The sequence below is a fragment of the Mustela putorius genome, unplaced genomic scaffold, assembly GCF_011764305.1.
Source record: "Mustela putorius furo isolate JIRA1106 unplaced genomic scaffold, ASM1176430v1.1 tig00000450_pilon_pilon_pilon, whole genome shotgun sequence".
In the NCBI taxonomy this organism is placed as follows: Eukaryota; Metazoa; Chordata; class Mammalia; order Carnivora; family Mustelidae; genus Mustela; species Mustela putorius.
In genome coordinates, this window is record NW_025421385.1 from 16516830 (window position 1) to 16541985 (window position 25156).

At 40.1% G+C, this 25156-nt stretch overlaps 1 protein-coding gene and 1 long non-coding RNA gene across 5 annotated transcripts in view; one reads left to right on the forward strand and one right to left on the reverse strand.

Moving 5' to 3' along the window:
• Nucleotides 1-25156, reverse strand: part of DSE (dermatan sulfate epimerase) — an 82557-nt gene that overhangs the window by 24834 nt on the left and 32567 nt on the right. Inside the window, exon 1 of one of the 4 annotated variants that reach the window (XM_013056730.2) lies at nt 10102-10798. The exons of the other annotated variants lie outside the window; for them this stretch is intronic. The gene's annotated coding sequence lies outside the window, so the exon portion shown is untranslated. Of the gene's footprint in view, nt 1-10101; nt 10799-25156 lie in introns of those variants that run through there. 4 annotated transcript variants of the gene reach the window in all.
• On the forward strand, nt 17155-22963 carry LOC123392115. Its single transcript, XR_006606805.1, has 3 exons — nt 17155-17273; nt 17818-17995; nt 22417-22963. It is a non-coding gene; the product is annotated as an uncharacterized LOC123392115 (long non-coding RNA).

The window sequence follows — 25156 nt, forward strand, 5'->3', positions numbered from 1 at the left end:
CAAAGATGAAAACTAAAGGGAAATCAAAAAAATCTTGAGACAACTGAAAATGGAAACACAGCATACCACAACAAATTAGATGCAGCAAAAATTGTTCTAAGAGGGTATTTCATAATGATAAAAGCCTACACTAAGAAAAAAGAAAGGTCCCAAATAAACAAGCTAAATTTACATCTCAAGGAACTAGAAAAAAGAAAAAATTAAGCCCAAAGTTAGCAGAAGGGAGGAAATAATGAAGATTAGGCAGGAATAAATAGAACTGACTAAAGAGACAACAGAAAAGATCAATGAAAATAAAGCTGGTCTTTTGAAAAGATAAACCAATAAATGTGATATACTCACATTAATAAAATGAAGCATAAAAATCATATGATCACCTCAACAGAGGCAGAAAAAGCATTTCACAAATTTAAATATTCTTTCATCATAAAACCTCAGCAAACTGGGTATAAAAGGAACATACCTCAACAAATAAGAGCCATATATGATAACCCGCAGCTGACATCATACTTAGCAGCAAGTTTTTCCTCTAAGATCAGGTACAAAAGAAGGATGCTGACTCTCACCATTTTTATTCAGCATGGTACCAGAAGTACTAGCCAGAGCAATTAAGCAAAAAAGAAAAAAGTATCCAAATCAGAAAGGAAGAAGTAAAACTGACTCTATTTAAAGAAAATATGAGGAGTGCCTGGGTGGCTCAGTGGGTTAAGCCTCTGCCTTCCGCTCAGGTCATGGTCTTCATGTCCTGGGATCAGCCCCTTGTTGGGTTCTCTGCTCAGTGGGGAGCCTGCTTCCCCGCCTCTCTCTGCCTGCCTCTCTGCCTACTTGTGATCTCTCTCTCTGTCAAATAAATAAAATCTTTTTAAAAATGTGATTTATAAATATAATACCCTAAAGACTCTACTAACAAAACAAAACAAAAACCAAAAAACTGTTAGAACTAATAAATGAATTCAGTAAAGTTGCAGGATACAAAGTCAAGGTATAAAAATTAATTGTTTCTATATACTAACAATGAGCTATCAGAAAGAGAAATTAAGAAAAAATCCCATTTATAATAGCATAAAATACTTATAAATAAACTTAATCAAGGGAGTAAGTGATCTTGACACTAAAAATTATAAAACACCGATGAAAGAAACTGAAGAACATTCAAATAAGTGGGGAGTTATCTTATGCTCATGAATTGAAAGAATTTTTTTCTCCTTGAAGTCAGAAACCAAACCCTGCTTTATAAGCCTGAGGGGCCATCAGTGGTTTCTCTGTGGAGATATTTACTAGCCAATGAAACTTCCTCACTTTCTCCCCATTCCCACAACCCCTCCAGCCCTCCAGATTCCCATCTCTGTAATTCAACCACTTCAAAAATATTTTGAGGAAGGGGCTGGGGCTAAGGATGGGCTGGCCAGTTCCCATGAGGTACCTATCACCAGGCTCCTGGACAGGGGCTAAAGGAGAGAGGCCAGTCATTGGCTCACAGCAGCCAGAAGTGCGTCACTGGTTGCCTGGGAAGTGGGGGAAGCAGAGAGTCTAGAAGTCTGCACAGAGTACTTCCTCCTGGGTAACACCTGGGTGGATAGGTTGGGCTCTTTGCTGGTGTCCTCACTGCCCATACTACCCAAAGCCACCCATAGATTCAATGCAATCCCTACCAAAATTCCAAAGGCATTTTTCATAGAAAAAGAAAAAAATATTAAAATTCATATGAAATCACAAAAGACTCTGAAAAGCCAAGGCAATCTTGAGAAAGAAGAACAAAGCTGGAAGCATCACGCTTCTTGATATCAAACAATACTACAAAGCCACAGTAATCAAACTGTATAGCCTTGGCACAAGAACAGACACATAGATTAATGAAGAACAGAGAGCACAGAAATAAATCCGTGCATATATGGCAAATTAATTTCTGACAGAAGAGCCAAAAATATACAATGATAGAGGGATAGTGTCTTCAAAAAATGGTGCTGAAAAACTTGGATAACCTCACGAGAAAAAATGAAACTGGACCCCTATTTTATACTATACACAAAAAGCAAATAAAAATGGACCAAAGTTGACCATAAGAGCTAAAACCATAAAACTTCTGGAACAAAAAACACAGCAAAAAAACGCCTTGATTCTGGTCTTGGGAAGGATATTTTGAATTTGACCCCAAAAGCACAGGCAAGTAGGACAACATAACAACTAAAATGCTTCAGGGGAAAAAAAAATGCATAGCAAAGGAAAGCATCAGCAAAATGAAAAGGCATCCTATGGAATTCAAGAAAATATTTGCAAAACACATATCTGATAATGGGTTAATATCCAAAATATACAAGGCACTTACATAACACAATAGCAAAAAAAAAAAAAATCCTAATTAAAATATGGACAGAGGAACCAAACATTTTTCCAAAACAATATATACATTTTTCCAAATAATATATACAAACAAGTAAATGAAAAGGTACTCAAATCATTCATCACCAGGGAAATACAAATCAAAACCACGAGATGATCATGTCATACCTATTAGAATGGGTATTATCAAAAAGACAAGAGAAAAATACTGGTGAAGATGTAGAAAAAAGAGAGCTCTCATATACTGTTGGTAGGAACATAAACAGACACTATGGAAAATGGAATGGAGTACCCTCAAAAAACTGAAAACAAAAATGCCCTATGATCTACCAATCTCACTTCTGGGTATATATGCAAAGGAAACTAAATCAGTATCTTGATGAGATATCTGTACTCCCATGGTCCCTGTAGCATTATTCAAAATACCCAAGTGTGGAAACAACCCATGTCTGTCAACAAATAAATGGATAAAGAAAATGTCACACACACACAGAGAAGAATATTATTCAGCCATAAAAAAAAAGAAGGAAATCTTATCATTTGTGACAAGATGGATGAACCTGGAAGAAATTAAGCTAAGTGAAATAATTCACACAGCAAAAGACAAATACTGTACAGTGTATGTAAAATCTTTTTTAGAAAGTCAAATTCATAGAAACAGAGAGAATGACTGTTGCCAGGGTGTGGGGAGTAGGCAAAACAGGGAGAGGCTGAGAAACAGGTACAAACTTTCAGCTTTAAGATGAATAAGGTCTGGGGGTGCATGAGTGGCTCAGTGAGCTAAGCCTCTGCCTTCAACTCAGGTCATGATCCTGGGGTCCTGGAATCGAGCCCCGCATCAGGCTTTCGGCTTCGCAGGGAGCCTGCTTTCTCCTCTCTCTCTGCCTGCCTCTCTGCCTACTTGTGATCTCTCTCACTCTTTCTGTCAAATAAATAAATAAATAAATCTTTTTTTAAAACAAAAGATGAATAAGGTCTGATGAGCTAAAGTGTAACATAGTGACCATGGTCGATACTACCATGTTGTATAATTGAAATTTGCTAAGAGTGCAGAACTCAAGCGTTCTCATTTAAAAAAAAGGTAAATATGGGGCGCCTGGGTGGCTCAGTGGGTTAAGCCGCTGCCTTCGGCTCAGGTCATGATCTCAGGGTCCTGGGATCGAGTCCCGCATCGGGCTCTCTGCTCAGCAGGGAGCCTGCTTCCTCCTCTCTCTCTCTCTCTCTCTCTGCCTGCCTCTCTGCCTACTTGTGATTTCTCTCTGTCAAATAAATAAATAAAATCTTTAAAAAAAATAAAAAATAAAAAATAAAAAATAAAAAGAATAAATAAATAAAGGTAAATATGTGAGGTGACGGGTGCGTTAATCAATTGGTGATGGGTATGCTTCCGCAGTGTATATGTTTGTCAAATCATCCTGTTGTACACCTTAAATACATTACAATTTAACTTGTCAATTATACCTAAATAAAGGTGGAAAAAATCAGCATGAATTAAAGCTTTAATTTTAAGATAAAATGAAAGTTGAGCAATGTTGTTACCAGCAAACCTGTGTTACATGAAATGCTAAAAGATCTCCTTCAGGCTGATAATGGTAACAAATGAAACCTGGACTCTATGCAGAGGAATCCAGAACACCAAAAAGGAAAATCATGTGGGCAAATATAGAAAGACATTTACCTCTTTTATATTTGTATGGGTGTACGAATACTCACTCATTCTAAACTTTAAAGAAAGATGAGTGTCTCTTTAAAGAAAATACAATGTATTGTGAGGTTTATAACAAATGTAGAAATATCATGTAGGAGCATAAAGGGGGAGAAGGAAATAGAATTACACTGCTGTCAGTTTCCTACATCTTTTCTGAAGAGGTATAATTTATATCTTATAAATAATGAAATTCATAGCAACTACTAGGGTAACTCAAAGTATAGCTAAAAGCTAACAGAAACACTAAAAGGAAATACTAAAAAATACCTGATTAATATAAATGAGGGCAGGAGGGGGAAAATAGAGGAACAAAACAAAAGAGATAAATAGAAAACAAATACCAAGTTAATACATTTGAACCCAATCATCACTAGTTACAATAAAAGTAAAGAGACAAACCCACCACGTAAAGAGATTGCCAGGCTGTATGTAAAAAAACAAAATGGAAATGTATTTACAAAGACATACTTTAAACATATAGGCACAAAAAATAAGTTTTAAGTAAAAGATGAGAAAAGATAAACATAAAAAAAATGTGGGAATGGTAATATTAATATCAATGTAGGCTCTAAGACAGGAATATTACCAGATATTAAAAGGTAAGTCTTATAATAAAAATGTGTTGATTCATCATGAAAATAAAATAATCCTAAATGTTTGTACCCTCTTAATTGGTCTTTAGAAATATACAAAGCAAAAATGGGCAAAACTAAAGAAAGAGAGCTCCAGGGTAGTTCAGTCAGTTACATGTGCCTTTGACATGGGTCATGATCCCGGAGTCTTGGGATCATGTCCCACATCGGGCTCTCTGCTTAGCGGGGAGTCGTCTTCTTCCTCTCCCTCTGCCCCTCCCCCCAGCTAGTGCACTCATGCTTTCGCTCTCTCTCTCTGTCTCTCAAATAACATCTTTAAAAAAAGAACTACAGAAAGGAAAAAAAAAACTGATCTGCAATTACGGTTGGAGACGTTAATACTCTTCTATAGATTGTCAGAAAAAGAAAAAAATTAGTAAGTATATAAAAGATCTGAAGAGTATTATCAACCAACTGAACTTAATTGACCTTTATAAAACACTACATCCCACAACTGTGGGATGAATTAAAAAACTGAATTTTTTAATTCCACCAAGTTAACATGCAGTGTTTAATATATTAATTTCAGGTGTACAACACAGCGATGCATTAACTCAATACATTCCTCAATGATCATCGTAAGCGTTATCTTAATCCCCTTTACCTATTTCACCTACCCTCCTTCCCACTGTCCCTCTGGGAACCATGTTTGTTCTCTATACTTAAGAATCGGTTTCTTGGTTTCTCTCTTTTTTTTCTCTTTGCTTATTTGGTTTCTTAAATTCCACATATGGGTGAAATCCATACAGTACTTGTCTTTCTCTGAGTTATTTCACTTAGCATTATACTCTCCAACTCCATCCATGTTGTTGCAAATGGTAAGACCCCACTTCTTTACGGCTGAATAATATTCCATTGTGTGTATGTACCATATCCTCCCCTCCACTCATCTGACAATGAACACTTAGGCTGCTTCCATAATTTGGCCATTATAAATAATGCTTCAATGAACATAACAGCACGTGAAATAGCGTTTTTAAATTTGGGGGGGTGGTAAATGGGCAATAGTGTGATTACTGGGTCATAGGATAGTTCTATTTTTAACTTTCTGAGGAACTTCCACACTGGTGCAGCCACAGTGGCTACACCAGTTTGCAATCCCACCATTAGTGCACAGGGGTTCCTTTTCCTCCACATCCCCTTCAACATTTGTTGCTTTTTTTTTGTTTTTGATTTTAGCCAGTTCAACAGGTATGAGGCTCTATCTCACTGTAGTTTTGATTTGCATTTCCCTGATGAAAGAGCAATGTTGAGCATCTTTCATGTGTCTGTTGGCTATCTGGATGTCTTCCTTGGAGAAATGTTCATGTCTTCTGCCCATTTTTCAATTAGAGTGTTTTTTGGTGTTGAGTTCTATCAGTTCTTCAGGTCTCACATTTTAGGTCCATGACCAATCTTGAGTTAATTTTTGTGCATGGTCAAAGAAAGTGGTCCAGTTTCATTCTTCTACATGTGGCTCTCCCAACACCATTTGTTGAACAGACTTTTTCCCATTGGATATTCATTCCTCCTCTGCTGAAGATTAACTGGCCATATAATTGCGGGTTTATTTCTGGCTTTTCTATTCTGTTCCATTGATCTAAGTGTCTGTTTTTGCCCCAGTACTATACTGTTTTGATTACTACAGTTTAGGTTGTTTTTACATTTTATTTATTAAGTAATCTCCACACGCTATGTAGAGCTAAACTCCGGATCCCAAAATGAAGAGTCTTATGTTCCTGTGACTGAGGCCAGCCAGGTGCCCCAATTACTATAGCTTTGCAGTATAACCGCAAAGTTAATCCTGAATTGCGATGCTTCCAGCTCTGCTTTTCCCAAGACTGCTTTGGCTATTAGGGTCTTTTGTGGTTCCATACAAGTTTTAGGATTATTTGCTCTAGTTCTGTAAAAAATGCTATTGATATTTTGATAGGACTTACATTAAATGTGTGGGTCGCTTTGGGGAGTACAGACATATTAACAATACTTGTTCTTCTAATTCCTGAGCAGGGAATATCTTTTCATTTCTTTGTGTTGTCCTCAATTTCTTTCATTAATGTTTTATAATTTTCAGAGAACAGGTCTTTCACCTCTCTGGATAAGTCTATTCCTAGGTATTTTATTATTTTTGGTGCAATTATAAATGAAATTATTTTCTTAATTTCTGTTTTTGCTGCTTCATTATTAGTACATAGAAATGCAACAGATTTCTGAACATGGATTTTGTACCCTGTGAGTTTACAGAGGTCATTTATCAGTTCTAGTAGTTTTTTGAGCACACACATTATTTTAAGGAACATGGAATATTCACCAAAGCCTACTTACTGCTGGGCTATAAAACAAGTCTCAATAAATATCAAAGGACTGAAATCATTTTAAGTATGCTTCTGCAACGAAGGCATTAAAATAGTAATAAGAGGTAGATACCTAGAAAAGTTGAATATATCTATAAAAGCTACTCTCACTTCTAAATAACTCATGGGTCAAAGAACAAATTACAAATACAAATTACTGCAAATGATAATGAGAATATAACATGTGTGAATTTGTGGGATGCAGCTAATGTAGTCCTTAGAGGAAAGATAAAGGAGGGGCGTCTGGGTGGCTCAGTCAGTTAAGTGTCCAACTCTTGATTTTGGCTCCGGTCATGATCTCTAAGTCAGGCTCTGCACTAGGCGTGGAGCCTGCCCAAGACTCTCTCCTTCCCTCACCCTCTGCACCTTCCCCGCACCCTTGCGTGCGCATGTGGGTGCACACATGTTCTCTCTCTCTCTCTCTCTCTCTTAAAAACGTAAAGTGGCTCCTGGGTGGCTCAGTCAGTTAAGTGTCTGCCTTTGACACAGGTTGTGATCTCAGGGGTCTTGGATTCCCTGCTTGGCAGGGCTGCTTCTTCGTCTCTCCCACTGCCCCCTCCCCACATCTGTGCACTCTTTTTTTCCTCTCAAATAAATAAATAAAATCTGTAAAAAAAAGAAAAAAAGAAAAAGAGAGAAGAAAAGAAAAGGTATTTAAAAAACAATGATCTAAGGGGCTCCTGGTCAATTAATTGAGCATCAGCTCTTGGTTTTGGCTCATCTCAGGGATCTAGCCACATCTGGCTCCCGGCTCAGCAGGGAGTCTGCTTGAAGATTCTCTCCTTCTGCCCCTCCCTCCACTCTTACTTGTATGTGCACTGTCTCTTTCTCTCTCTCAAATATGTAAATCTTTTAAAAAAAAAATCAATGATTTAAGCTTCCACATTAAGAAGCTAGAAAAGAAGGGCAAATTAAACCCAACATTAATGGTAGTAAACAAAAATAAAGACAAAAATCTATGAAACACAAAACAGACAAGTAGTTAGAGAAAATCAACCAAGGCAAAATTGACTCTGGAAATACAAATACATGTTGAATGCAGGAATTCCATATGTAAGTAGATATTGACTACATAATTAACTTCTATGCATATTTGAAAGTTTTCAAAATTAAAATTTTCAGAAAAAAATGACAACTTATACATGTTGACTCTTACAGCAGCTGATCAGTTATAATAATTCTGTGTATCTTTACATATTTATTAATCTTCTAAAATCCAATATAAATTTTATAACATGCAAATTAAAAATGATTATTTCAAACATAACACGATACATAAAGGCTGAGTACTTACTCTATGACCTAGAATAAAGATCTAAAGATTCTGACATCAAAGGTTTCCTAAGGAAAGAGGTGGAGTCAAATTATTATCAGCCCTATAGGGCACGAAACCTTCTCCCCAACACACACACAGAATGGACAATCAGCTATTTAAAATCTGATGTAGGCAGAACAATGGTGTCTTCAATGACTTCTCCATCCTATCTATATCCTAGCTTCCAGAATCCATGGCTATATTACTTTCTATGGCAAAGGGGGCTGTGATGATGTGATTAAATGAAGGACTGCAGTGGTGGATTATCCTAGTTTATCTAGGTGAACCAAATCCAAACATGTAAGTTTTTAAAAGCAAAGAATCTTTCCCAGGGGCACCTGGGTGGTTCTGCTAGTTAAGCACCTGACTCTTGATTTCAGCTCAGGTCACACCGTCAGGGTTGTGAGATCAAGCCCTGTGTTGGGCTCCACATTGGCCATGCAGCCTTTTTAGAATTCTCTTTCTCTCCCTCTGCCGCTCCCCTATCTCTTTCCCTTTCTCTCAAATAAATATTAAATAAATAAGCAAAGAATTTTTCCTGGCCATGGTCATAAAGAGATGTGACTACAGAGGAAAAACCAGAGAAATTCAATGTTACTGACTTAGATGGTGTAGGAAAGGAGCCAAGCAAAGGAATTTATGTGGCCTCTAGGAACTAGATAATGCTCTTACCAGAGCCTCTCCAAAGAAATGCAGTCCTACTAACACTATAATTTTATCTCAGTGAGACCCATGCTAGAGTTCTAACCTTACATCTTTTTTTTTTTTTAAAGATTTTATTTATTTATTTGACAGACAGAGATCACAAGTAGGCAGAGAGGCAGGCAGAGAGAGAGAGAGAGAGAGAGAGGGAAGCAGGCTTCCTGCGGAGCAGAGAGCCCGATGCGGGGCTCGATCCCAGGACCCTGAGATCATGACCTGAGCCGAAGGCAGCAGCCCAAACCACTGAGCCACCCAGGCGCCCCAGAGTTCTAACCTTACATCTTATCTCGTGTAAGTCTGTATTGTTTTAGTCACTGTCGGTGGTAATTTTGCTTCAGCCACAAGAGGAGACTAATATAAAATTCTACATATATGACTAGACAGTTAATGACTACCAGAGATTTAAGGAAATCCCATAATAGGGAAGAAGAGGTCCAGATTAACAAAATGATAAGTGCAGCTAGGGGGAAAAATTATGCAGTTATAAAAAAGGATTGAAAACAAAGAAAAACTCTTAAAGATGAAAAATAACAGGAAGACAAGCTCCAAAGGAGGGCTGATTGAAAGCTGAATAAATATCAAGAGAGATATGAGACAATGAAATAGAAGATGGAAAAGAAAATTAGAAGATTGGCCCCAGAGGTTGAATATCTGAATAAGAAAAAAAGCAAAAATGAAAACAAAGAAAAACTAAGGGGAAGAAATCAAATATATCAAGAAAAATTCCTAGAACTATAATGCAGGAGTTTCAAGATGGAGAGAGGCCATCAGATGCATATGACGTGGCTGAAAAGAGACTCATCCCAAACCAAGACCCAGAATTTCACTACACTGGTGACAGAAAGGACCCAAAGAAAGCTTCAGAGAGAAGAACTGGGTTTCATTCAAAGTATCAGGAATCGAAGCAAGATCAGACATCTCAACAGCACACTAGAAGCCAGAAGACAATGGAACAACGTCTTCAAAACGCAGGGAGACAATTTCCAGATTATAATTCCATACCCAGCCAAGCTACACTCAAGTTCAAGGGCCAAAGAAACACATGCAGACACCCAAGGTTTCAAAATTTACCTTTCATGGACACTGTCTCTGGAAACCAATGGAGAATTTCCCCACCAAATTAGGAAGAGGACAACATGACTCTCGTGGCACAGGGAATCCAAAACAAAACAGAAAAGGAGAACAAGTCAACAGCTGGACAGTAGATCTAGACCACGGCATTTCAAAAAGTTCTGGTTAGTCACTTCTCTCACAAGATGAACCGTTAAAATTACAGGTATCTGTCACCCTCCCAAAGTTTAAAATCTACGAGATCACTTTTACGAAAGCCACACATTAGTACGCATTTTTTGCTGGCTGACAGAAATCTGAAGAGGATTTTCGCTTTAACAGCAGAAGTAGAAAAGTGAAAAAAGCATTAAGCATTTGTTTTGTAGCAAGCAATGAGGAGGCTGTTCACAATTAAGCGGTGACAGTGGCGCCACCAGGCGCCTTCCCTGGGAACTACACAAGTATCTCAGCATCAGGCTGCCAAAACTGTGTCTGAGCATCTACGCTTTATCAGGATTTATTTTGTGCACTGTTAGTAAGTTGCGTGCGAAGTCATCAGAACAATCTAAGACAGGTTATTTTTGGGGTCCAGGCTCACTAAAAAATATTTCCATATAAATTAATGGTAACTGGCTCTTTGCTTTATGCCATTTCAGCTTCTGTAAGTTTTTATAGCAAAGATGTTCTTGGATGGGGAGGACCTAAAATGTCATTAAGAATGTCATGTGTGAGGCGCCTGGGTGGCTCAGTGGGTTAAACCGCTGCCTTCGGCTCAGGTCATGATCTCAGGGTCCTGGGATCGAGTCTCATATCAGGCTCTCTGCTCAGCAGGGAGCCTGCTTCCTCCTCTCTCTCTGCCTGCCTCTCTGCCTACTTGTGATCTCTGTCTATCAAATAAATAAATATAATCTTTAAAAAAAAAAAAAAGAATGTCATGTGTGTGGGATGCCTGGGTGGCTCAGTGGGTTAAGCCGCTGCCTTCAGCTCATGATCTTAGGATCCTGGGATCGAGTCCTGCATCGGGCTCCTTGATCGGCAGGGAACCTGCTTCTCTCTCCGCCTCTGCCTGCCACTCTGCCTGCTTGTGCATTCACTTTCTCTCCGATAAATAAATAAATAAAATCTAAAAAAAAAAAAAAGAATGTCTTGTGTAAATTGAGAGAGGATTTATGTAGCTGAGTGAGAGTCTGGTTGATAAGTAGTGCTAAATATATAGGAAACTAACTAAAAACAAGAAAGCTGTTATTAATCCTAAAGAAAACAAAAGTTGTATACAAACTGAAAAGAGATCATAGTATACAATAGGGCTTAGATGTCAACAAATTTTGCCTTGTTAAAATATGCAAACACTTAAAAATTTTTTTTTTAAAGATTTTATTTATTTATTTGACAGACAGAGATCACAAGCAGGTAGAGTGGCAGGCAGAGAGAGAGAGAGGAGGAAGCAGGCTCCCTGCTGAGCAGAGAGCCCAATGTGGAACTCGATCCCAGGACCCTGAGATCATGACCTGAGCCGAAGGCAGAGGCTTAACCCTCTGAGCCACCCAGGCGCCCGGCAAACACTTAAAATTTATCTAACTAAAATTACAACATATCTCTATAGGAAGCATGGAGGGATAAGAAGTATACATGTGTGGGTGGCGGAGGGTACGTGTGAGAGGTTAGTGATGTATCTACAAGCCAAGAAATGCCAAGGGCTGCCTACAGCCACCTGAAGCCAGGAGAGTGGCATGGGCCAGTTCCTCCCTTGGAGCCTCGGGAAGGAACCTACCCCACTGATGGCAGACTCCTGGCCTCTATTTGTTTGTTAACACACCATCTGTGGTATTTTTTATAGCTGCCCCAGCAATGAATACTTTGTTAACAGCTGCCCCAGCCTGACCAGCCATCACCTGCCTGTACCCGCCATCTTCCTGCCGCTGAACATGAGGATATTCCCATTTATTATTTTTTTTAAGATTTTATGTTTTATTTGAGAGAGAGAAGAAGAGAACACAAGCAGGGGGAGGGGCAGAGAGAGAGGGAGAAGCAGATTCCCCACTGAGCAGAGTCTGATGCAGGTCTCTATCCCAGGACCCTGGATCATGACCTGAGCTGAAGGCAGATGCTTAACCGACTGAGCCACCCAGGCACCCCGCTCCCCTTTATTTTAAAGAGCGATCCGCTACTAGTCTGACCACACAACATGCAAAAGAGAAAAGAATTACCTGCAATAGCAAGTTTAAAAACTGGAGGACGCTTAACAAAGCAAAAACTGTACTCAAATTGCTAAATCGTGCCACTGTAAGGGTAGGAAAATATCAAAACCAAAGTGAGGCCAAATTTAAGGTGCTAGAATACATGAAAAGATATTTTACTTTCTCCTATAATCTCCTCAGTAGGGTTAATATTTACTTAAGAGTCCCATGTTTCAATGCTTTATCAAAACTATTCGCTTATAATATGCTTTCTAAGGATTTTATTGAAATTGCCTTTTTGAAACAGTCAGTGAGTGGTGGCTGATTTTATTTGGGCACCAAAATGAAACAACGTGCTGCAGAATTTATTCCATTCAGCCCTGAAAACCTGAAATGCATCATCAATCACAGACTTACACTCCTTCCTAATGAAAAAAAGATGCTTCCTAATATATTTTAGAAACAAGGACTCTGAGCACTCAAATATTGGAAGAAAGAGGCCACCTCAAAGAGTAGAGCAGTCCCTTCACTGGCAGGATTCGAGTGGGATATTAAGAAAGGGTCGTCTGAAGAGGAATCATGTATTTATCAGAATGTTAGAGTTTTCAAGTTTTAAATCACAAGTCATTAATAGATTGTGAAATAAATATAATGGATTATGACTAGTATATTATGACTAGTATATCTGTATATATTTGAGTTTAATGAAATGGAATAGAACAGAAAACTGTGGGGTGAAAAGCATGGCTTATATACAAGAGCCGATTCATGCAACTTTCACTCATATATTTATCTTATATGTCACATATTTGTATATTATATTTATGTATTATACACACAGACACACACACATAGTTACCTGTATACTGGGTTGTGATGCCAACTCTGTTTCTTACTATGGGGCACATTCAAAAAGGTTTGAAAAGGGTACCCTGGACGCCAAACAAGCGGCCAGCCAGATGCATCCTCCAGGCAGAGAGGACCTGGGCCCAGGCCCTGCTTCAGCGGGTGGAGCTTGCTTGAGACCTGGCCACCCAGAGTACTTTCCAGCACAGGGCCAAGCCAATTCTGTGGGAAATCCCACTGTGAGATCACCAGGAAGGAACCCAGAGCACCAGCTCAGTCTGGTTGAAAGCAGAGGGCAGAAGGTACTGTAGGATAAAGGCAGACAGAAAACACCCAACAAGAACCAGGCAGTCAATTCAGGAATGGAAAATTATTTTATCACTATCCAAAAAAACATCTCTCATCCTCCCCAAAGTGATTCTGTTTGGCTTTGAAGCCAACTACATTCAAGAGAGACAATAAAATAATGCTTACGAACAGTGGTCTGTATCAGTAATTTTTTTTTTATTTTTATTTCATGTCCTTGGGACATAATTTTAGAGTACTTCTTAAAAAGCAGTTTGGCAGTAAAGTGGAAAAGTCAGTTTAGGATTTTTGAATCATAAAAACATTTGCAAGATGTACTATCTAATATGTTGCCAGAAAAAAAAAAAATAATGAATAAACTAAGTTTCAATTATGAGCTAACCTTATAAGCTATCATCAACATGCCATGTGCATTAAACACTCCCAAGTTTCACTCTAGACTTACGTCATTTTGAAAATAAAAGTTGACCCCACCCCAAAAACCGAATGCAATCTCATCCTCACACCTTTTCTGACCAATGACAGGCTGTGGTAAAAACAAACAAACAAGAGGAAAAAATTCAAACTGGATTCAGTAATATTCAAAACTCTCCTGTGTCAACAAGTTCTCCAAAGAAGGTAAAACAGCAAATTCCATTTGATTTTTCAAAATTATGGCCAAAAGTTTAGGGCAGGAAGATAGTAAAGTTAATATAAGGTTTTCACAATATCTGTGGATTTATTCTTATCTTCTCCTTTCCCCAGATTTTTTATTCTAAGAGTGAATTTCCTGTACATGAATCACAGAAGGGAACTCAAAATTGCTTACTCTGTTGTTACAAGCCTGAATAGTTACGCACGCTTCCTCAAGAATCTCTTCTCTTTTTCTCACTTTAAAGAAACAGGAGGATTCTCTCAAGTTGATGCCTTCCTCCTGGAGTGCTGCCTGCATAATTTTCCATTTTGGCTTCAGCTTCACAAAGTAACATGAAAACAGCCATGTGGCTGTACCACCCTGTCAGGCCCTTGCCTTTTCTTTTCACTCTTCTCTTTTTGCTATTCATTTCTTTACTGTGGTAGTCCTACTTTAATTAAATCTGACCTTCTTTGAACTTTCCTTCTACATTTTTCTATCGTTCACAGAAGTGATGTATGTTGTATTCGAAAGAATATTTTATACTTGATGAAATCTTTTTTGTGGTGACTTTATTTTTTAAAGTCACAATACACTCAGGGCAAACAGGAAGCTGCTAAAAATAACGCTGGAGAGTGGTGAACTCAGTATCTCTTCTTGGGTTCATAGGTACTTTGTACCTAGTATATCCAAAACCGAACCCTTTATTAGCATTCCCCAACAGTTCCACGTGTTGCCTCCTCACCAAAAGGTCTCATCATTTTCTCAGCATCCCATGAAGAAATTCCTTTGTCCTCTTTGTCCTCCAATACAATTGTCAAGTCTTAGACACATGAATTCTTAGGACTTTCTGGAACGCAGCTCTTCTTTCCACTCTCAGAGCCCTTATTCCGGGTTCTCATCTGTATAAACACAAAAGGCCTAACTGGTCTTTCTCGTTTGACCTCGCCAATCTACTCTCCCCATGTGGTCAGAGACTCTTCCTAAAACAAAAGTCTATCACATGGAGAAAACAGCAGCCATTTTATGTCTCCTGACGAGAACATAGTCACCGCCCACGCTTGTCAGAGTGATCACAGCAGTTGGCTGCAACTCATTGGTCTGCAGGAAGCAGCAAGGGTAGAAGAGCTCCCCCAGCAACCCCCTGAGCACACAGTCAGCAACCTCCAGACTGTGGGGAGCTGCGCAGGCCAAAGGTCCCAAGCTCTTCCATAGAAAATCGTAACAAAAATAGATGGAGGAGAAATAGCATATTAAAAAAAAAAAAAGGTTTAGTTAACCTTTGAAAAAGAGATGCACACCTGAATGAACTATAAAGAAACTCAAGGGCAGAAGGTCTGAGGTCAGGGAAGGCTCTGTGAGGACAGATGGAGCTGGGATTGGGATGGGCGCCCAGAGGGGGCTTCTCGGGGGGGCAGACAAAGAGCTATTTCTTGGCCTGTGCTGTGGTCACCAGGGAGTTTCCTTTAGTTGCTTTATTAAGCTACACACTTGTTCATATGGCATTCTGTTTCACTTTGCATTGAAAAGATTAGAACACACACACACACACACAGAAATTGGATCATGTCACTGTCCCATTAAAACCCTTTTATGGCCTCACAGTGCTTGTCAAGAAAAGTACAAGCTCCTTCCTTCACACGGTAGACAAGGTCTTGTGGCACCTGGCTCTCTACTCAAAGCCTCAACAATTACTAGTCTCCTCCCTACATTAAATTTTCAGTTCCTGAAAAGTACTGTGCATTCTTATGTCATGGTCTTTGAACATAAGTTACTGCCATTCAAAAAAATCAAATGCACTCTCTTTCCCCTTCACTTAGTGATTCCTGTTCATCCTTCAGGCCGCAGTGGGAAAGTCTTCCCCAATGCCTTAATGTTGGGTGAAGTTCGCTTCCATCTACCCATTACACACTGTCCTTTCCCAATCACAGCATTTCATATCTGCTTTCATATTTATTAGTGGATATCTTCTGCCGGTCAACAATAAGGCAAGATGTAGAACTTAACATATCCCCAATTTCCTACCACAATGCCTAGAACAGAATAAGTACAAAATAAACATCAATAAAATGAATATATACATCCATTTATGATAAATGAAAATTACCTTTGTTGGCATCCATTTATAAGAAAACAAAATACGAGCCAAGTAATAAAGATAACAATAACATTACGCTAGATACTCTTTCATTAACTCATTTAATGCTCTAAATACTACGACATCAGTATTACATTTATCACCAATTCATATATGTAAGGAAACTGAACCACAGAGAAGCCAACTAACATGCTTCAGGTCACAGACCCATAAATGGGATGAGAACACAGGATCTGCCTCCACAGTCCTTGCTCTAATTCCAATAAGCTATCACCTCCCACTGCCCAACCAACATCACTACCATACATTTCAAAGACTGAAGCAAGTGGTTTTAATGGGAAAAAAACAGAAAAGTGAACAGAATTCTATTGAGGTCACTGACAGGGAATAGCCACAAATATGATATGCATATTAAGATGCTGGATGCCAGGGCACCTGGGTGGCTCAGTGGGCTAAGCCTCTGCCTTCGGCTCAGGTCATGATCTCAGGGTCCGGGGATGAGTCTCAGCGGGGAGCCTGTTTCCCCCTCTCTCTCTGCCTGCCTCTCTGCCTACTTACGACCTTTCTCTCTGTGTCAGATAAATAAATAAAATCTTAAAAAAAAAATATGCTGGATGCCAAAATTTGAGGATCTGCACAGGCATTTCAGAGAGCAGGTAATCTGACTCTGCCAGCAGACCACACTGAGATGTCAAATCTTGACATACCTCTTACTGGCCTCCAGCCGGGCCAAGGAACAATACCTTTGTGATTACAGGCAGGCCTTCGAAGCAACAGTGAGGCAGACACATACTCATGCTCATGCCGCCCAAGGTACCAAACCTGATGCAAAATTATAAACAGATCCAGGACTTTAGCTCTGGGTAAGCAAAGACTTTCAATCAAAATGAACTCATGTGTTCACTCATTTATTAGCATCTTTGTGACCATATATGGCTTTCAGGACTCAAAAGTGAAAAATGACGATGGTGCTGCCCTCAAGGAGCTTCTGTGGGGTAGGACCAAGAACTCTGGTACGCAAATTCTAGTACAAACAAGAGAATTCTAGTACAAACAAGAGGATTCTAGAACGAACTAGAATTCTAGTACAGCCAAGACACCCTATAAGAAGTTTGCATGGTTCTCTTGGCATCTCTGAATCACACCGGACAAGGTAAGGGTAGAAGTTAGAGGCCAGGATGTTTCCAGATAAACATTTCTGGGGGCTTCGTCTTGAAGCTATATACTCCTGATTTGAAAACCAAGTAGTAAATAACCTAGTTACTACTATAAACTGAAAAGTCACATGAGACATAGTAACTGTGGAAACTGAGAAGGGTAACAGGCTGGAAAAAATCTTAGAGAGGAAGGAAAAGGCAAACTGGATCCTGAAGTCCAAGGAGGGCTGGAGGGAAAGGGACAGACACAGCTGGGACTCCTAGGACAGAAAGCGGACTCCGCACTGCTATATGGTAAACTGGCTGCCTCGAGACTAGGGGCAGAGTTGAAAATGCCAGCACGTGTGGTCCAGGTGGACCACGGGGGAGATGCACATCAATGTCTGTCAGTGAAAAGCTTAAAACACTGAAATTACAAAATTCTGGGAAAAATAAGACTTTAAAAAAACATCTGTCAGCTCGGGATAGGGACATGTTTTATGATGCTGATGAGAACAGGCTGATCATTTTTTTGACACCTAAAAATACTTTTTCCTGAAGAGCTCGCCCACATTCAGCAATGACACCAACAAGAGCAAGATGCATGGGCAGAGTGGCAAGGAACGAGAAAAACGGCCTGAGGTCAACAGTGTAGCAGCAACAATGCAGAAGCCACAGAACAGGTGAAAGCGGATGACACTGAACTTCCGTGAGGAACAGATACGGCCGGGAGGCCCAAGTAAGTACAATAATAAATACACAGCAAGATACCTACCGCCGGTAACTCTGAGCCTTTGTGATGACAAGAGGGACACAAGGCTTTGAAATTCATCTGTCTACACGGTTGGTATCAACAAAGTGAGATGGATACATCGGATAGAAGAAAGACTGTCACTTTACCAAAAGACAGGGAAAAAGTTTACCATCCTCTCTCTCCTCCATTCTCTCCCGCTTCTGGGCATCGCCGTGCAACCAGTTAGCTAGCCCAAGACGAAAACCAAGTGCCATTTTTTTAAAACGTCCCTTTCCTTTCCTTTTTAAATTTTAGTGTGTCTCAGAGTCACATGGGGGGACTTGTTAAAAAGGATAGGTTACTCGGCCCACTCCAAACAAGGAGGTTCACTGAGTCTGTGTAGGGCCCAGGAATCTGCCTTTTTAGGACTGTATGCTATCTCTCATCAGTCAGAATGGCTAGTAACAAAGAGACAAGAAATAGTGAGTGTTGGGGCTCCTGGGTGGCTCAGTGGGTTAAGCCTCTGCCTTCGGCTCAGGTCATGATCTCAGGGTCCTGGGATGGAGCCCCGCATCGGGCTCTCTGCTCAGAGGGGAGCCTGCTTCCCTCTCCCCCACACCTGCCTCTCTGCCTACTCGTGATCCCTCTCTCTGTCAAATAAATAAATAAAATCTTAAAAAAAAAAGATATATGTACCCCGTGTTTATTTTATAATTATTTGCAATAGCCAAGACCTGGAAATAAGCAAGTGTCCACTGACAGATGAATGTATAAATGTGGTATATAGATGTGTGGAATATTACTCAACCATCAAAAAGAACGGAATCTTGCCATTCTTGACAGCACAGATGGACCTAGAGGGTATTATGCTAAGTGAAATAAGTCAGACAGAAAAAGACAAGTACCATATGATTTCACTTATATGTGCAACCTAAGGAAAACGAACACAAATGAGCATATACACACCAAAAAACAAACAAACAAACAAACAAAAACCCAGAAATAGACTCCTAAATACAGAGAACTGTAAGTGCCAGAGCTGGGGGTATGGAGGAATGGACAAAATAGATGAAGGGGATTAAGAGGTATAAACTAGAAGTAAAAAAAAAATAAGTCAAAAGGATGGAAAATATAGCCCAGGAAATAGAATCAATAATATTGTAATAACGTCGTATGGTGACAGATGGTGACTACACTCATCACAGTGAGCATTTATTAACTGATATGCTTGTTCAATCACTATGTCATACACCTGAAACTATTATTGTATGTCAACTATACTTCGATTAAAGAAAAAACCCTAATTCACTGGTAACCACATTTGTTATAAATGAATTGGACTTATAGGATGATTTTGCAGATATGAAATAAAGACAATTTTAAAAATTTTTTTAAAGATTTTTATTTATTTGACAGTGATCACAAGTAGGCAGAAAGGCAGGCAGAGAGAGAAGGGAAGCAGGCTTCCTGCTGAGCAGAGAGCCCGATGCAGGGCTCGATCCCAGGATCCTGAGATCATGATCCAAGCCAAAAGCAGAGGCTCTAACCTACTGAGCCACCCAGGCGCCCCAATTTTTAAAATTTTTATTACTTATTTTAGTAGGCTTCATGCCCAACCTGGTGCCTAAACTCAAGATTAAGAGGAAAAGAGGTAATTTTTAACTACCCCTGCCCGAAAAAAAGGATATTTATAGAATTCTAACAAAAGAAGCACACTGGGGCTCCTGGGTGGCTCAGTGGGTTAAGCCTCTGTCTTCAGCTCAGGTCATGATCTCCGGGTCCTGGGCTCGAGCCCCGCATTGGGCTCCCTGCTCAGCAAAGAGCCTGCTTCCCCCTCCCTCTTTGCCTGCCTCTCTGCCTACTTGTGATCTCTAGAATCTCTCTCTCTCTCTCTGCCAAATAAATAAATAAATAAATCTTAAAAAAAAAAAAAAGAAAGGCAGCACACTGTGACACTGTGAGACAAAGTGTCTCAAATGCCATCAATCTCCATGCAGATTCTCTGTCCTAAGTCACTCCTTTGTCTTTCCACCATCACTGTCTTAATTATGGTCTTCACTTCCTCCCCGAACGGATATTAAGAGCTTCTACCTAGTTCCCCCTCCTCCTGATTCCTCCCCTTCCAAGCCGTCCCACGCACAAAGCTTCCAAACCGCCAGCTTATGTAGGATAAACAATGATCTGGCAGCCCCTAACAATGTCTCCTCCTGCTGTCCTAACACTGCGTATGGACACCAGAAAGGAAAAGGGCAGAGGGATGAGAGGCTGTTGAGCATGGCTGAAACAAGTCTCCTTAGTGGATATGGCAGCAGAAGGTGAGGAAATAAAAAAGCCATTCTGAAGATAACTAATGTAAAATGAACTACCTGGCTTATAAGAGACCCCATGGGCGTACTCATGGCATTATTACACTCTAGGAGTTATAAATATCTGCCCAGCATTAGGAAGAGCCTAATGTTAGCAAGACTCTACATCTTTAGTCATTAGAACTAAAGTCATCATTAGAACTAAATACTTATTGGGCCCCTGGGTGGCTCAGTTGGTTATGCATCTGCCTTCAGCTCAGATCATGATCTCAGGGTTCTGGGGTCAAGCCCCATGTGGGGCTCTCTGCTCAGCAGGGAGTCTGCTTCTCCCTCTCCCCTTCCTCCTAGCTTGTGCTTGTTCTCTCTTCTCTCAAATGAACAAATAAAGTTTTGGAAAAAAAAAAAAGAAATGAACAGTTATTTTACTTAACAGATAAAGCCAACTTAACAAAAAAATGACTATGAAACATCATTAGAATAGAATACAGATACACAGGCAGCACTTGCCAATTAATATCTTCTCTCAAGATAAGGGGCAAGAAATGCACAAAATTCAAACCTCATGCTTGTAAGTTTTTCATATTAGAAACATTTAAATGCCAGATTGTCAAGACTATGTGGAACATTGGTGCTGCCCTTTTTGTATATATGGGGCGATGGACTCTGGCTTAGAACCCTATTAAAAAAGGGACAAGGATTCCCCCGGCCCTAAGCACAGCTCTCTCTGGCTGCTCTGAAAGCCCCTGTTACACTTAAAAAGGAAAATGACACTAACAGGTCAAGAGGTAGGAGAGAGAGGGTCACTCATCACCAATACTGACTCTCAGAGTCAAACAACAAACCGATCTCCCAAAGAAAATTAACTTTGGATTTCTGTTCACTTGTGTAGGATTATAGCTGCTATAAAATATCTTAAATTTGTTATTAGAAAGAAGCACTGTTAAAACTACTTTATCCTCACGTGCATTTGAAATAGATGGAGAGCACTTTGTCTGCCATGTATTGAACTACCATACTCTAAAGGAGATGCTCATCTAATCTGCACACCCCATGCTGCCTCTCGATTAGCAACTTTTCACAAGCTTCCTCCTGCTCTGGGTCCCGTGACCTCAATTCTCGCCCAGGAGTTTCGTTTCTTATTCTGCGGCAATAACCTGCCTATTAAATAGCCTTCAAGAAGAGAATTCTCTTCAAGAAGAGATTATTAACATGTGTTTCCATAACGTTCATCAGGGGTGCCTGGCTAGCTCAGTTGGGTAGAGCAAGAGACTCTCAGTCTTGGGGTTCTAAGTTCAAGCCCTACGTTAGGGTAGAGGTTACTTAAAAAAATAAATAAAATAAATGTAGGATCTCTTAAAAAGAAAAAAAAAAAAACCTAACCATCCTAAAAAGCCCCATAGTCCTCAGTTTTAGTCTTCTATTTCCAAGGATCTGAAGTCGGGTAAAAGGGAATGACTTCTTTCAGATTACAGAATGAAAAGGAGAGGAAAAAGAGAAGCAAAAAAAAGAGGTGGGGGAAGGGTAAAAGGAAGGTAAAGAGGAATGAGAAAAAGCTGGGGGATTTGGGGGCTGGGTATTCTGAGAGCCCAGCATTTGCTTCCCCAGGTCCCCTGGATGTGTCTCCTGGAACCCAATGGTTTCCAGGTGCATTCTGGGCTAAGCCTCCCAGTCTTCGCCGCTGTAAGGTCATGAGAGGAAAACCTGATCTTTTCACTCACGGCGCTGGGGCTCCACATGTTGGAACCCAGCTACCCCTCCCCCTTCCTTGGATTCCCAGCCTTAACGAACAATTCAGAAACGTCAAAAGTCTGTGAAACAACTGTAGGGAACTGTACTTGGAGCCCAGCAGGGCTCTGCAGAGAAAGACTGGCACACACTTCATTCTGGAATGTCCAGGAATGAAATGGATTGGTTCATTTCCACATGCCAGAGGATTTCTTTTTCTCTCTCCTTCGCTTTACCTTATTAGTTTATTTTACTTTATTTTGCAAATGCACTCTCAGATGTCACTTTCCAGAAGTCTGCAATCGGCCGGTTAGGATTCAGTACTCAGTCAGCTGCAAGCGAAAGTACAATTACTTCTCTGTCCAAAAGTTCAACTTTCTTTGTTTCCCTCACCAGCGCTGACTTCCTGTAGCTGACTGGCTCCAATGCGAGGGTGAAGCAATTTCTTTCCTCTGTGATTTATTTGCTGACCATCAGTAAGCAAAACTACTATGAAGAAAGGAGGAAAGTGCGATTCACAGTGAATCCTTCTCAAGAACAGGACTCCTGAGTGACAGAGCAGGTAAAACGGGGTCCTGCGTACCAAGAAGCTTGAGAATCAAGCTCCACGTTCATACCTATTTCCGTGTAATAACAACAGAGTTTTTAGTAAAACCCTGTGCCAGGTACATAGTGTGAAGAGCTTTACATGCATTATCTCACTGCACCAGAAGGATCATCCACATTTTACAGATGAAGACACTGTGGTTTACAGGGGTTAAAAAACCTGCATACAAGGCTAATAAAACTTGACTCAAGGCACGGGCACTGTTCGGCCTCCAAAGACCCTCCACGACGCCCATTCTCCAGGACTCACAATGCCTGCACAAAAGCCTGCTGCCTGGAAATGCACACAGGATAACGAGGCACTATCAACTAGAGCTGAACATGGCCTTTTTGTTACAATCCTATCTTAAATTTCTTTTAAATGCATTCATCTCTTCATATTAGTATGTGAAATAGCCCCAACTGAGCCCCCCCCCTTTTTTAAAGATTTTATTTATTTATTTGACAGAGAGAGACAGAGCACAAGTAGGCAGAGAGGCAGGCAAAGAGAGAGGGAAGCAGACTCCCTGTCAAGCAGAGAGACATATGTGGGGCTCGATCCCAGGATGGAGATCACGACCTGAGCTGAAGGCAGAGGCTTAACCCACTGAGCCACCCAGGCGCCCCCAACTGAGCCTTTCTTAACCAACTGAGCCACCCAGGTGTCCCTCCAACTGAGCCTTTCTTAAGCGATTCAGGATCTGTACTGTTTTCCAATAATCATTTGTGTGATTTTTTTTGCTGCTTTGGCTCGTTTTTAATCCCAGATCACTGCAAGAACTTCCTAAGGACTGTAATGGCATCTATCATGAGCTTGAGTGAGATGCATGATGTACAGGGAGGCTGCCTGATACGTACGCAAGATTCTCCTGGAAGATTAATAAGCTAGACGAGGGGACAAAGTGGCCTGGGCTAAACCACAGATCCATCCCGTCCACTCCCATACCTGGATTTCAATGAACTTCATTTTGGAGATGCTTCATCCAGGGATGCTATAGTATTCATTGATTCATTCATTCACTGGTCAGAAATCTATGTACCGTGCTAAGAGGAAGAGGGTACATGTGCAAGCTAAAGCCACAACCCTGCCTTGAGTCTGATCTGGCACAAAATAGCCTCACTGGGCGCCTGGGGGGCTCAGTTAAGCATCTGCCTTCCGCTCAGGTCATGATTCCAGGGTCCTCGGACAGAGCTCCACATCAGGCTCCTTATTCAGCTGGGAACCTGCTTCTTACTCTGCCTCTGCCCACTATCCCCTGCCCCTGGTTGTATGCACGCATGCTCTCTCAAATAAATAAAATCTTAATTAAAAAAAAAAAAAGTCTCATGCAACCCATCACATATGCATTGTAGAGATGTTCATGAGACCGTTGTGAAGGTTCTTCACAAAAAACCCAGGAGATAATTCTGTCTGATACTGAGTAGTAGTTCTATAGAGTAACTGATCTGTTTTTGCTCCATGGACACTCTACACTTCAAAACTTCCTGAGCCTACTCTTTGTACAGCTAAAAAAACCAGAGCCCACTTTGGACCACTCATGGTCTGTGAGATGCAACATTTTAGCAACTGTCTCATTCCTAATTCAGCTGATGTCTCTAACATTTTTCTTCCCTTTTCTTTGTCAACTCCTTTTAATTTGAATCTTGTATTTTGTTTCCTTCATCTTCTGGGGGAAACCTATAGTAGAAATAAGTAAATAAAAAATACATATATATATATATATATATATATATATAAAATTTTTAAGAAAGTAGAGTAATATGTGCTGACTCCCAAAACTCCAAAAATTGAACTTTTTAGATATCTCTTTTAAATCTGTACTAAGAACTGCTTTTATTATTTTTCTACCTTAAGGCTTAAGCTTTTGGGGGGGGGAGCTAATGGAGAATATTTATTTGGAATCTGTGTTCTTTTTTAACTAATGTAAGTTTTGAAGGCAGAAATCAACCATTTACACGTGAGAATATCCCCATATGCTAACTGACATATGCAGACCTTGCTCTAATGACTAGGCAACAGAATATGAAAAGTGAATTCACTTGAAGTGAATTAAAATGCATTTTCTATTGTTACCAGCTCTAGACTTAGGGGCTCAGCTCATAAGTTTTCTTCAAGTGGCTGCATATTTAGGTCTCATCAAGCCTTTATATAAAATACAGAGCCAGCATAATAAAATACTCAGTTATATAAAATACAACCCTTTATATAAAATACAAATCCTAGTTTTCATTTGGAAGACGAGATCTATAGAAGACCAAAAAAAGGCTATCCATTCAAAGGTTAGAGACATTTTTGGTGGTGCTGAAAATGATTTGCCACTTTATATCTAAGTTAAAATGACATCTTTTTAAATCTGATTTTTAGATGTAGGCTAAGAACAGGCTTAAATTACTGTTAATTTTCCTGTTACGAAGAACATATGAGCCTTAGCAGAAGTCAGAAGAACAACAGAGTGTGTGAGCAAGGTCGGGGCATCTCTGCAAAGGCAGACCCAGCACACAGACAGGACGCGTCTTTCCGTGGTGCCCGATTATGGGGGGGGGTGTGGTG